The 5,894-nt window shown below is 36.3% G+C and overlaps 1 protein-coding gene across 2 annotated transcripts in view; it reads left to right on the forward strand.

Annotated features, from left to right (window-relative positions):
- Marf (Mitochondrial assembly regulatory factor) overlaps positions 1 to 5,894 on the forward strand; it is a 249,086-nt gene that overhangs the window by 98,563 nt on the left and 144,629 nt on the right. The window lies entirely within an intron of this gene.

Here is a 5,894-nt window from a genome sequence, read left to right on the forward strand (position 1 = left end):
CGCGTGCCGTGCAGGCCCGCGCGGCCTTGAATCCTCGCTCCTGCGAGCTCGCAGTGAGGATGTCTGTCAAGGGTGGCGTCCTTTTTCAGGACCCCTGCACCTCCTGGCCTGGCGGAGGAGATCGGGATAGACTTCCTTCCCGCTCGTCGTGCCCCAGGCTTCCGACGGACGTCCGTCCGGCCCCTCCAGGGTGGCCGGCAATTCTGGCCTCCTCCGGTGCTCTGCAAGGGGTGCATGGTGAAAGTATGGTCCCTTTTTTATGTGACAGCGGTTACAAGCAATGATATAAAATGGTACAACCTGCTAATCCGGGCTCCTGGATGTGTGCCCTTCTCTCTGCTCTGCGGCCGCCCTTACGATCCGGTCCTTCTTCTGTCTTCCTTCCAAGGGTGGCGGGCGAGACGGCACGATGATACAATTGCATTTCACGGTAGCTGCCGAGCGTGATCCGTGGCGCGTCTACGCTTCCTGATACGCTTGATCATTACGCAAAAGAGATGCTAATATAAAAGAATAAAATCTGCCAAGTAAATTAAATGACGCGAATTTTAACGCACGTTCGCAGGTGCGTTTGCACGTGCGCTCGCCTTACGCGCTCGCCCTTTGAGCCGGTAGGAAGTACGAGTCCGCCGTCGACAAGTCCGCACAGTGACGGACAAAATGTCACGTCACAATACATATACAGAGTCTACAATGCGGTAGTAAATTCATTTCAAAGTCACAAGAGCGGTAGCAATAGCCAATCTGAAGCGTCAAAATTTATATTATGCTTCTAATTGACTGTCAAGACCATTCTTGTGACTTTAATGCGGGATCTGTAATAGGAATCGCAGACGGTTATGCGACCTTAAATTAGAGATGCTCGATCTCGGCAAAAGAATCGATTTTTTGAATCGACTCGAATTGCAAGTGTAATTAAGTATCGATACACATAAAAAATTGAGCATCAAAGAATCAATTTGGTGAAAATCGATCTAAAAGATGAAGGCTAATTGTACGCTGTAGCCCTACCAAAAAAAAAGAATAAAAAAGAAAAAAAAGACCACACGTATATACGTCTTTGTATCATTTATACAGGGTAAAATATATACGTGTCTATTCTTTTTATTTTATTTATTTTATTGCACAGTAAATACAGTATTGCATATAGTGTAAGAAATTTATTTCGGTAAACGAAGCGAATAGCAGATAGCTACGAGTCTGACCAGTGCCGACATCTGACGCTCAGGCTCAGATGTACATTGCTCCGATTTTGCCACGGCGCTGTCCGCTCTGAAAAGGAGAGAGTCATGGGTACTTATCCCGGCGCACCGCAGCAGCGGCAGCGATTTACATTCATTCATCGTCGCTTTTCACTCTTGCACGCGATAGTCGCACACTTTGTAAAAGGAAGTCTCGTGAATAAAGTCAGTGATCGGCTATAATACCAGGACTGGTTATTCACATTCGTTTCTTCCTTCCCGCTCCGGTCCATCGGACCAAATCCTGACATTAAAACATTTATTAACGACAAGCTAATGAATTCTTGCTGGGATAGATCAATGTGAGTTACCCTCACAAAGAAATATCTTACAATAGTAAATAATATATCGTAATAACATAGAGTACTTTCCAGCAAAGACACGGTCAGATATTGTTAATATAGTGAATCGTTTCATCCTTGTTTAGGATGTAATGATTCACTATGTTACACTGTGTCTAATTGTGTCCTTGTTGAAAAGCACTAATAACTTATTTTACTTCGTCCCAAGTGCCAATCGGAAATATCTAGTGAACTTAAAAATAATAATCGGGATAATCGGTCATCCTTAAGACGGTTACGATTATCCGTCATAATGTTTCCTGTCCGCGAAAACATTCGTTCCGATGGAACTGATATCCCTACCACTGACAAATGTTCAAGAGCTATACTATTTAAATGTTTGCTTGTAGCATTGTAGGAAATCCAATATTTTATTGGATTAGATTTTAATGATATAATTGGCTGCCTTAGATAATTTTTTTTTTTTAACTCTACGTGTAAATTTAATCCAGAACTGTTTTCACTTATGTTACAGTTCATTTTAATCATTAAAGTATTATGCTTGCGCGCACCATAGATTTGAAATCTTTTCTACTTCTATAGGAGATTCAACCCTAATGTATTTATTATTTTGTGCCATACGTTTTATTTGTTTGTCTATTTTCGAAATTGCATTTGCACATGCTAAATTTGATCGAAAATACATTTTTTTAAAGCGTGGATCCAAAACAGTGGCTATGGCCAAAAGTTCATTGTTTTAAATTGAATTAAACCGAGAATCTATTTCATACATAATATATTTTTTCAAGTTTTTGGCTATTTCTGATTCTGGGTGGAGCTCGTACATCTTATCATATAATAAATATACTATTGGTATGATTTTACTACTAGTATCATTTTTTTCTGCACTAATTTCTCTGGTTATTTCCTCAAACGGTTGCAACATTTTTATGCACTCGTTTGCAATTGCAACCTCAGAGGCTGTTAACATTTCTGGCGAATTTTTTAATTTTATAAGTAAGGCGTGATATAATCGATTAATTGTACAAATTTTTTTAACATATAATATGTAGATGACCAACGAGTCGAAACCTCTTGAATTAATTTTAACGGTGTTTCAGAAGAATTCGTTCGTTGAATCTTTTGGAATTCATCTGCCGCAACGACGCTGTGCTTAAAATAAGATACTATTGTTTTTATTTTGTCTATTAGATTTTTCAGATCTGAGAGATTCTCGAGCATTTTTGCGGGGATCAAATTTAATGTGTGAGAAAAACACGATAAATGTTTGTCACTACCAAAAACTTGACGAACCGCGCTCACTATATTTGCAGCATTATCCGTCAGTATAGCCTTAATTTTGGATATAAGTATGTCCCAATTATTACACACGGATAAGAGCACTTCTACCAAATACTCTCCGGTATGCCGCTGATCTAATTCAAAAACATCCACCGTTTTGGACGTTAATACGTCATTGTAAATATAATGGATAGATACGCCTAAATAGCTGACGGTATTCAACACTTCCGTCCACACATCACACGTTAGTGTGACGCTCTCTACAGCTTCAAGTTTTCGCTTGACTAAAAGTGACAAAATTGTTGAATATCATTGATTTATACATTTAGATCCAATGAGGAACTAAGGGCAAAATCAATCACATCAAAGAATTTTACAATAGTTGCAAAGCTGCTTTCTCTGCTGAACGCAACCAATACCAACTTCACGACGTGAAATAGGTCGGTATTCTAGAACTCTCTTTCTCGCTTTCGCCAAATATCAAACCATCGATTTCGGTTTTTAAGAATCGATTCGTCGATTTAATCGGAGCTTAAGAATCGATTTAAAAAATAGAGAATCAAAAGTCAAAGAATCGATTTTCTAAAATCGAACATCCCTTAAATATAAAAAGTGTGTAAAAGAGGTTAGATACGTGTTTACTTTTATTCTCGCAATCAAATTAATCTAAATTATATTATTCAAAAAGTACATGCATTTCTTTGAAAATATTTATCGACCATTACTTGAGTGACATCACAAATTCCAAGTACTTACTTTTGAATCAGCCATCAATCGATGAGTACGATCTATAAAGTTGTAGAAACTTCCACCATGGTCAAGACAATTACGAGAACCATGTTTCGATATACGCTGCCAGTATACCGAAAATTTATAGTATACGTAACGTGCACTATAAAGTTTCAGTACTGGCAGTGTATATCGGGACACGGCATAGGAACGAATTTGAAATTTTCTAGAATTCTCTAAATATTTTTCGAAAATTACTAGAGTTTCGACATGTCGCAAACTTGTAATAAAAGTCTGTAGGCTATCAAAAATCTCCAAATCTGGCGACAAAATCGCTAAATTAGCAACACTGGTTCTGCGTTAGGAATTTTACCCACAGTCATATGGAAGACATTTTCAGCTGATGCACGTCATCTGTATCACCTTCAACGTGTCCAGCATTTATTACCGGCTGATATGTCACGCGGGAGAGCATTTTGTGATTTATTTTAGATCAAATTGTTTTTAAACCAAACAGATAACAATCCACAATTTTCACAAAATATTTTGTGGAGATGAGGCCACAAAATATTTTGTGGACAGATGAGGCCATATTTACCAGGCAAGGTATTCTCAATCAAAGAAATAGTCATGTTTGGTCACATGAGAATCCTCAATCAATCCATGAACAACATTTCCAACACGGTTTTCAATGTAATGTATGATTATAAGAATAATGGGCAATATTTTAATTGGACTCCATTTTCTACTAGCTCACTTGAATGCGAATGGATTTCTCACATTTTTAAACAATGATCTTTTGGAAAACATTCCTTTGAATATGAGAATGAATTCCTGGTTTAAATTAGATGGCTGTCCTGTTTACTGTGGCAGAGGTCCTCGACAGTGGCTTAATGTTTATTTTCACGAAAGATAGATCAGTCATGCTGGACATGTGACTTGGCCTCCGCGTTCATCGGATTTAACATTATTAGATTTTTTTGTATAAGGCACTCTGAAGCAAAAAGTGTATACAGTGTCTATTAATGACCTTTAATCATTAAAACGAAGAATTATGCAAACCATGCAAAAAATTACAAACGCACAATGTTAGTCGGCCTCTCGTTCTTTCATCGATAGATGTTAATGCTTGTCTTCGGGCTGGAGATCATCATTTTGAACAAAACATTTAATTAAATTTTGATTATTGTAAAGCAATAAAGAGGATAGATCTTATTTCGACATTATTTCGATATTATTTATTCTTACAGTTCTGCATGTAACTTTAGAAGTAAATATGTCTTGAACGAAGTATTTGCGAGCATATATTTGGAACGTTTGTCCCGTCTAGCGTACCTGGAATACTCTTTTGCAGTAGAGAAAATTGTGTGTGTGCAATTCATCGCAGCGATTTTAAACGGATTTGTTATATGGATTTTACAATTAAAAAGTTTGATATCTTTGAAAGCCGCGAGGGGGCAATGATGATAATAATTATTCAAGAAAACAGTTTTACGCATAATTAAGGATATTGCTGAAAAAATTTTTTAATTTAAGGAGGAAAGTAAATTGGAAAAAAATTGGGTATATAGAAAAGAAACAATTAAAAATCCAGAGAAATTTAGAGGAAATAAAATGTGTCAATTATGAATTCAGATTTGAAATTAGCGATTTCAAAAATATTAATATAGGAATTTTTAAAGGTATGTTTATTATCATTTTCATACCACAGCATGATTTAAAAAAAAAAGTCTTAAAAAAGTCTTTTTTTGTTTGATCTTTTGTTTCTAATTTACTAAAGCCGCGGTCCGATTCACGCTCACAACGCTTAAAAATTATTTCATCCGTGTTTGTCGAATATGAAACGAAGACAAACGATGCTCACGAGCGTTGTCAGCATGAATCGGACGACCTATGTATAGTTAATGTAAAATTATTACATATTTTTGTTATTCATGTATACATGTTTTAGAATATAACGATTAGGATATAATGATACAACGTAAAAACGAATAAAAATTACGACGACAGAAGGTGTCTTTGCAGAGGACAGTACAGTAAAGAGTTATAATGTATTTACTTTGCTCTTTGCTCAAATGTTTAAATTTTTTTAATTTTCTATCATTTTTTTCGATTATCTAAATACTGGACATAGAGTAGTAAGAGGTTTACGAATTCCGATTCAGCAATCAAAATTTTATAAGAAATACCTCTGATTAGGTTATTATTATTGTGTTTCTCACCAAAACATTTTTTGCAGTACTATGCAGGGAATGGAAGTAACTCGTTACTTGTAACGAAGTTACAGTTACAAGTTACTTTTTTGGTAACTTTACTAGTAACTGCGTTACTTTTTTTCTTT

The sequence above is a fragment of the Trachymyrmex cornetzi genome, unplaced genomic scaffold (assembly GCF_001594075.2).
Source record: "Trachymyrmex cornetzi isolate Tcor2-1 unplaced genomic scaffold, Tcor1.1 scaffold246, whole genome shotgun sequence".
Taxonomy (NCBI): domain Eukaryota; kingdom Metazoa; phylum Arthropoda; class Insecta; order Hymenoptera; family Formicidae; genus Trachymyrmex; species Trachymyrmex cornetzi.